The sequence below is a fragment of the Rhinopithecus bieti genome, unplaced genomic scaffold, assembly GCF_001698545.2.
Source record: "Rhinopithecus bieti isolate Rb0 unplaced genomic scaffold, ASM169854v2 scaffold_8307, whole genome shotgun sequence".
NCBI classification, from domain to species: domain Eukaryota; kingdom Metazoa; phylum Chordata; class Mammalia; order Primates; family Cercopithecidae; genus Rhinopithecus; species Rhinopithecus bieti.
Window position 1 is genome coordinate 2,903,769 of NW_016806443.1, and position 9,450 is coordinate 2,913,218.

Here is a 9,450-nt window from a genome sequence, read left to right on the forward strand (position 1 = left end):
TTAAAGACATGCTTTATAGCCTCATCCTATGTTATTGCCTCTTGCATTCTTTCTTTTTCTTTGTTTCTCCACCCCCCAACCCTGCCCCTTGACTTTATTTCTGTCTCCCATCTATTTTTTTTGTTATTGTTGTTGAAAATAATATAGCATTATGAATCTATACATCTTGTACTTGTAGTTGTTGAATATGTTGTAATTCTTTAATTGTTTTATTTGGTATTCAAAGTGAGTGCCCATATTTGGCCAGTAGGAATGCCTTCAAGTTTCCTTGTAGCACTTAGACCTAACTTGCTTAGTTTTAAACATTTCTAAGCTTACCTTGTACTTTTTCTACTAGATAGCTAGCATCAGCTATTTGGCATTTTCTTTTTGCGTGTGTTGGAAACCATGTTCTTAGCACTATGTGTATTTACTGTTACAGAGCTGTCATTGCCTATAAGTGCTATTTTATAGTTGTAACTTAGACTGACTTTAAATTTAAGTCCAACATCACATATTTTTCCTCATTCTATATTTGTGTGGTTTCATTATTCTGGGATAAGTAATATGCACAATCACAAAATTTCTACATGGCAAAGTATACTTCTGCCTATGATGTTTTATGTTTGTAGATATTAATCATTTAGGTAAAATTCTAGAAAAAATCTTGTTGGGGCAAACGGTAAATACATAAATACATGCATAATATTGTTATATATTGATAAATTTCTCTCCATATACTTACAAGGTTTTACCATATTTAACATCCTTAGTATCAATATGAAAAAGTTACTGCCTAACAAACCCTCGCCAATAAATTGTTTGCAAGTTTATAAATCTCTGCCAATCTGGAGGTAAGAAATGCCCCTATCTTAGTCCATTTTCAGCTGCTTGTATAACAGAAAAGCACAGACTAGATAATTTATAATAACAGAAATATATTTGGCTCATGGTTCTGAAGGCTGGAAAGTCCAAAAGTATGACATTGACATCTGGAGAGAGTCAACCCAGTGTGGTGGAAGGTACCACATTGCAAGGAAGCACATGCAAAATAGAACAGACTTATCCTTTTATCAGGAGCCCACCCCTGAAATAACTATCCCACTCCTGCAAGAAACAGCATTAATCTATTCATAAGGGTGAAGGACTCATGACCTTATAATCATCTATCAAAATTTCCATCTCTCAATACTGCTACAATGGCAATTAATTTTCAACATGAGCTTTGGAGGGGACTTCAAACTCTAGCAGTACCACAGTACATTTTAATTGGTATTTTCTATTTTTTTCTTTTTCTCATCTTCTTTGTCATAGTATAATTTGCATTTTATTATGAGTGAAGTAGAATATATTTTATATTTTGGAGGTCTTATGGGTATTATTCTCTGGTACAATTTCTGATTGCATAATTTATCCATTTTCTGAATATTTTATACCTTATAAAACCTATTATAAGTAAAGAATATTAGTTTTATAATGGTCATATAAATTATGAAATTTTATCCTAGTTACTTTTCTTTTGTCTTTGCTTATACTGAATTTTGGCTTGAAACTTAAATTTTTGTCATAAAATTGATTAACCTAAGCTTTTCTTGATTCTAAAATCAGGACATTAAAAGACTTTTCTTTAGACAATAATTCACTTAAGCTTTATCTCAAAATGTGTATGTTTTCATTTTCCTAAACATTTATATATCCGCTCTATCTAAACTTTACTCTGGTGTGTAGGGTAAGGATCCTATTCTACATATTTCCAAAGGGTTATTCAAAAGGATAAGTACCTGTATCTGTAAATACACAGGCAGAATAAATCTTAGTCAAGCAATAACAAATAAATATTTGCAGTTTGTTTATTGATTTAAAATCATGCTATTAATCTTACCAAAATCATAGTTTAGTAATGTGTATTGGGAAACTTTGTTGTTCTAACTTGTACCTCTAAATTGCTCAAGTTTTTGCTATATACCTTGGTTTTATATANTGTGATTTAGGTGGGCACAAGATTACTGATGTGGCAAAAAACCCACCTAAGACTAAGAGTCTAAGGGTCCTTAGTGTGCTAGAACTTTGGAAATAAGCACATACTATAAAATTCAGTATAATGCATGCATTAAAATCATTATTTTACAGATGCAACCATATATTTCAGTGCTAGCAAATTTACAAATGAATACACTCAGGAGAAAAATATTATTTTTAAACTCAAATCTCCCTCAAAGATACATATGATAACTTTAGAATTTTTATAAATGATTACTCTAACCTAAAAAGGCAAATTCCTAATTATTTACCAATTCAGTTTGTCCATTTGGTTTTCCTTAGTATTATTAAACTTTTATCACAACCGAATAAGATTTCTGCCCCAAACAACATATTTTTGTCAGCAAATATTTATTATTTTACATTATGTTCTAAGGAAACCAATAATACCAAATGAAACAGGAACTGAATAAGTATTATTTATATTTCACAATTTCAAAACCTCACTGGTGCATATTACAATAAAATTGACATCACTTCAGCTTAAGCATCATTTTAGGTTTTATAAAAGAATAGGATGATGTTTAAAACTGCTAGATTTATTATTTCTGAGTAGTTACATTGTTATGAAGAAATGATTTTTATTTTTCTAATGTATGTATGTAAGTAATGAAATTTGTTCCCATTCTATTTAAGAAGTTTTGGCATTTTCATACTTTATTTTATGCCAATAAAAATAATTATTCTCGGGCAAAGTATAGCAAAATAAAGATTAAAAAAAAGATAGAGAAGTAGTTTATATCTGCAGCTTTAGCGTTATCAAGTAATATGGCTTTAAACATGAAGCTGCTAATTTGTGAATTATAGTATTACAACATGCAAACTGAATATATTATCTTAAGTATTTACCTAAATAAAGCTGCTTTAATGATTAAGTGACATATAAATTACGAAACTTTTCTTATTCCTAAGTCATAATTGGATTTTTAAAATAATTATTCATATTCTTACAATATTGGTAGTTCTAGATTAGATGTTTGCCTGGATTCATATGGATGTTGAACAGTTTGTATAAAGCAGTCAGTTAATGGAGGTAGGAGCTCAATAGTTGACGTTCTTAGGGACTTATTAATACAAGACAACCTCATCTTATAATTGTAAACTTTGTCAATATCGTGTATATTAGTTGAATTATGAGCTGAGACTATCATTCTATATTTCATCTCTTTCCTACCAGGTGAAACCATTTTCTGTCTGCACTTGTGAATCTGATTGCATTCACACGCTCTGAGATGAGATCTTGTTCAGTAATGGAATTTGTTTATGAAACGCTGCTAGATAAAAAAAAAACACCTATCTTAGGAATGAAGTTCACTGCCCAAATTGCTTATGCTTTCACCTGGTTTACATGTGTACTTGGATGTTGACCTTTTCTCTAATGTTAAACACCTGAGTCTTCTATCTTGGGTTGGGTTGGTGGTTTCCATCAGGAAAAAGGTAGATTGAAAGCTCAGTTGAGAGATAACTCTTTGAGTGTGTTGGCTTTGATGTTTGCTTGGATTCGTATGGATGTTGTACTGAAAAGATTTAGTATAATCCTTTCCAGATGGGTATACTAAAGCAGCACTGCCCACAGAGTGTTTTATAGGATAGTGCTTCTGTAGGATGTTAAGAAGTATAATAACAACAACAAAGGAATCAATCATGGAATGGGAAAATGGGAAGGGATGGGTTAGTACTGTAGGGTAGGGAGCTGTTAAAACATCACGTAGCTAAAAGCACACTCGAGTGTGCTTGGTTGAGATGTGGAACATGAGCTTGGGTAAAAGAGCAAGTCTTCTATGTTCTTTTCCTTTTACCACCATGAGTAATTTTTCTTCTCAATTTCCTCTCAAGTCAAATAGAGAGAGGGGCATAGTGAATGAAAATCCCTGATAAATCCAAATACAAGTAATCAGGAATACTCTATATTCTAATATTATAAATTATGAGTAAAGTAACAAAACAAAGTTTGTGTTTTGGGAGCTTGAAGAAGATTTTGATAATAACAAATAGACATGTTTGTTCACGAGAACGAACAAATTTCACTTGAAAATTTGTTTACATGGATTGACATATTGCAGTCTATATCTTTAGACACAGACATCATTATACATGCAGATTTTTCTTTTCAGATATTAAACCACTGTAATAGGCTTAGATCCCCTCAAATGATCCTTACCAGGATTTAAGTGATTTACTGTTGCCCTATGATTAAACCTAACATGTTTTCTTATTATGTTTGAAAAAGAAAGTCACATAATTACTTTCCAGTAAGTCATTTCCACTGTTATTTATAAATATCATACGACTACTATACCATCCAAATAAAAGAAAAATATCCTCTTAATTCTTGTTTATTTAAGAACCAAAATTCATTGCTTTGATTTTAGAACTTGTTTATTCTGTGGTCCTAGTTGTATTGCTAAATAATTAAAGCTATTTTCTATCTATTAGATATATTGAAGATAATTTTGCAAAATGTTAAAAGGAACTATACAAGGTATTAGCCTTACTTAAGACTACATTCTAATAGGCCAAAGACCTAGAATGCTAAAAAAGTTTTTGTACTTGACACAAGTAAACTGGAAACAATGTTGTTTTACTTCATTTTTATACTTATCTTTCTAGTTCTTTAAAAGTATAAAATCATACCTACACTCCTTGAAGAAAAAATGTAATTTTTTCTTCAGTGTTCCAAGCCTTATTTCCAAATTAGTCCCTGCATTCAAACTCACATGATGAGTGTGCTTTCAGCTATGTGATGTTTTAACAGCTCCTTACCCCAGAGTATTAACCCACCACTTTCCAACTGAGTCCTTTGTTGTTGTTATTATACTTCTTAACATCCGACGGAAGCACTTTCCTATAAAACACTATGTGGGCAGTGCTGCTTTAGTACAGCCATCTGGAAAGGGTAATACTAAAACTTCCTGTTAGCAAACATATATTTTGCCATTTAATAATTTAATTGAGATAAGCAGTCATAGGATGTAGACCCTTAAGGAAAGAGGAAACTTTAGGGAAATGATAGTTTTTACTTATTAGATCATAAAATTATAGGGGTCAAAGCCTATGCCATGCTCTTCTCTGTATCCTCACATATTAGCTAATATAATGAAGCAATGCAGAGTAATAAAAACTGAGATGCTAAAGACAACTGCCTAGGTTTGAGTCTTAGCTCTGCTAATTTCTAGTTTGTGATCTAGGTGAATTGCTTAACCGTTCTCTGAGTAATTTACTTCACCTGTGGAAACAAATAATAGTGCCTAACTCCTGTAACAATGGTGGGGATTGAGTTAATATGTGTAAAATGCTTAGAACAGTGCCTGGCATATAGTACAATTCACTTAAATATTGCTATTATAACAAATTACATAGAAGGTGGTATAACCTCCAGATCTCTGGGAAAGACTGAAAAAAAACAAAAACAAAAACAAAACAAAACATAAAAACCTCGTGTTACAACTCTGGAACGAAACGTGATGTACAATCATATACCCAAACATCTGAAGAGGTCTTGAAAGACAGAGGGGAATAATGATCAAAATTTCCACAGCGGAGGGTTTGTGTGAAAGGTAGAAATAGCTTTTGCTTTGAAGTGGCAGATGAAGACAGCCATCATGGTTATGGCCTAGGTACCTCGAAGAAGAACAAGCAGACAGATTGCCGCACCTAAAATTAGCAGGAAACAGACAGGTAAATGCCCAGGAAGGGACATAAAAACTAGGCACAGCATTCCAGACCGAGAAGATTAATTATGCGTATTTTATTTCTGCCCCCAAGATCACTGGATATGATGTCCAATACATTGAAGGAGTACATGTGGAAAACTCTTAAACAAAAATGGACATACAACAAATAATCTCCGAACATTTGAAAAAAATGTAATATCTCATTCAACAAGAGAGGCACTAAGGTCAATAATCATTTTTAAAAGGGAAAACAGAAGTTTAATTTGTGGTAAAACAATATGGGCTCTCCTCAAATAGACAAGATAAATTTCAATTTTATATTTAAAAAAGGTTGTGATATAGAGACATAACTCTTTTATTGTGATTCATTGTATTGTGCTTTGCAGATAATGTGTTTTTTATCATTTAAAGTTTTGTGACAACTTTGCATTAAGCAAATCTATCAGTGCCATTTTTCCTATAGCATGTGTGTTATTCCAACAGTATGTGAAGTGATTCCTGTCTGAATGTCACATTTTCCTAATTCTTACAGTATGTTACACTTTTAAATTATCATTTTATCTTTGATTGTATTTGTTCTATTGTCGTTTTGGAGTACCATGAACTGTGTCCATATATGATGGTGAACTTATAAGTGTCGTGTGTGTTTTGACTTCACTAACCAGTCGTTCCCCTGTCTCTCTCTGTCTCTTTGAATCTCCCTATTCCCTGAGACATTACAGTGATAAATTTAGGCTAAGGAATAACCCTACAATGGCCTCCGTGTGTTCAACTGAGGAGTGATATGTCCCTCACGTTAACTCAAAAGCTAGAAATAACTAAGCTTAGTGAAAAAGGCATGTTGAGAGCTCAGACAGGCCAAAAGCTAGGCCTCTTGCACCAGTTAACCAAGTTATAAATGTAAAGGAAACCTTCCTGAAGGAAATTAAAAGTGTTATTCTATTAGACACACAGATGATAAGAAAATGAAACAGCCTAATTGCATATATAGAGAAAGTTTTAGGAGTCTGACTAGAAGATCAAACCAGTCTCAACATTCTGTAAAGCCAGAGCCTAACCCAGAATACCACCCCAAATCTCTTCAATTCTGTGATATCTGAGAGAGGTAAGGAAGATGCAGAAGAAAAGTTAGGAGCTAGCAGATGTTGGCCCATGAGGCTTAAGCAAACAAGTTGTCTCCACAACAAAAGTGCAAGGTGAAGCAGCAAGTGCTGAGAGAAGGTGCAGCAAGTTATCCAAAAGAAAGCTAAGATTGCTGATGAAGGTGGTTACACTAAAAGACAGCTTTTCATTGTAGATGAAAAAGCCTTATTATGGACGAAGATGCACGACTTTCATAGCTCAAGATGGGATGTCAATGCATGCCTTCAAAGCTTCAAAGGACAGGCTGGCTCTCTTATTAGGGGCTAATGTAGCTGGTGACTTTCAGCTGAAGCCAATACTCATTTATCATTCGGAATATCCTAAAGTTCTTGAGAATTATGCTAAATCTACACTGCCTGGGCTCTATAAATGGAATAGCAAAGCTTGAATGATAGCACATCTGTTTACAGCATAGTTGACTGAATATTTTAAGCCCACTGTCGAGAACTACTAAGAAAATATATTTATTTCAAAAGATAAAGGCCCATTGAAAATAAAACTGGTCATCGAAGGTCTCTGATGGAGATGTACAGGAGATGAATGCTATTTTAATGCCTGAAAACACAACATCCATTCTGCAGTCCATGAGTCAAGAAGTAATTTTGACTTTCAAGTCTTAGTATTTAAGAAGTATATTTCATAAAGCTATAGCTGCCATAGATAGTGATTCCTCTGATGGATCTGGAAGGAAGCTAATAATCTTTTCAAAAAGATTCACCATTCTAGATTTCATTAAGAACATTTGTGATTCATGGAAGGACATCAAAATATCAATATAAACAGTGGTTTGGAAGAAGTTGATTCCAACCATCCTGGATGACTTTGAGGGTTTCAAGACTTCAGGGGAGGAAGTAACAACATATGTGGTAAAAATAGCAAGAGAGCTGGAATTAGAAATGGAGTGTGAAGATGTGACTGAATTGCAATCTCATGATAAAAGTTGCTTCTTATGGATGAGCAAAGAAAGTGATTTCTTGAAATGAAATCTACTCCTAGTAAGAAAGCTGTGAACGTTGTGGAAATGATAACAAAGGTTTAGAATAATACATGAACTTAATTGATAAAGTCGCAACAGGGTTTGAGAAGATTGAGTCCAAGTTTGAAGGAATTTCTATTGTGATTAAAATGCTACAGAACAGCATCACATGCTGCAGAGAAATCTTCCATGAAAGAAGACTCAATTGATGCAGCAAAATTCATTGTTGCTTTATTTTAAGAAAAGTCACAGCCACCCTAACCTTCAGCATCCTACCCTGATCAGTCAGCAGCCATCAAAATCAAGGCAAGAAGTTTCACCAGCAGAAAGATGATGACTTGCTGAAGTTTCAGATGGTTGATCACATTTTTTCACAACAAAGTATTTTTAAGTTATGTATATTGTCTTTTAGACATAATTCTGTTACACACTTAATAGACTACAGTACAAGTTAAATGTAACCATAACTTTTAAATGCACTGTGATCCCAGAAAAGTTGAGAAAAGTTGTGTGACTCTCTTTACTGGGATATTCGCTCTATTACTGCGGTCTGAAACCCAACCTACAATAACTTTAAGGCATGCCAGTCCACACACAGACACAAACAAATATTTTCCCACAAAATTTCTGCATGACTTTCTCCTCCAATTTCTTTAGGTTTTTGATTAAGTGTATAAGAGACACGTTTCTAACCACTCTGTATAAGTAGTATTTCTTTCCAATATATCCAACACACAGAAAGCTCTTACCTTCTATCTTTCTTCCCTCCTTCCCCATCTTTATTTTTCTTCATAGAACTTATTATCACTTGATTTATTTGATTTTTGTTTATTTTCTGTTTCCTTCTAGCAAAATATAATTTTGCATGAGGGCAGAGGGTTTGTCTGTTTTATCCCTGGTTGGAACCTTAATGAAAGAAAAATTCCCGGCGTGTACTAGGCATGTAATACGTTTTTACAATCACTAACAACTTTCTTTAAAGAGGTTCTTACAATGCTGTCATTTAAATTATGTCATCATTAATTGATGTCATTTAAATTTAGCTTTTCATGTTTTACCTCACATATATAAGCTAGCATTGAATTTTTCATCAACAATTGTGAGATTATAGATATTCTTGGGAGATTTAAAATCACTAAATGGTATTTTAAATATGAACTACTTCTGACAAATTTGTGTACAGATAAATAATTTCATTATCCAACCCCTCTTTTTAGGATGGGAGAACTGCTAATGTTTTATTTCAATGCTTTTGAAGGAATGGAGGAACAATGATTGGCTATACTTTTTGTTCATAGTATGAGTTCCACCATTGTCAGAGGATGCAATTTATTCTCCTTCATGTTCCCCTATTTTATAGAATGTCCAGCTCAGAATAGACGATGAATTAATGTTTGGTGAATTAATGGTTGAATTAAGCAATTAAGCAATGGTTGAAGTAAGCAATTTTGTTTTCTCAAACATGAAGATTCATGTTAAATCACCTCACTCTGATTTTACCTTCATACCTTTTCCTTCTGATGTGTTTTTATATAACAAACTCTCTAGCTACTTAGGCATACAGACTTTTTAGCATATGTATTATCTCTTTGAGCAGATATAAGCTAGAGGGTAAAACATCTCAGATCTTGCATGGTG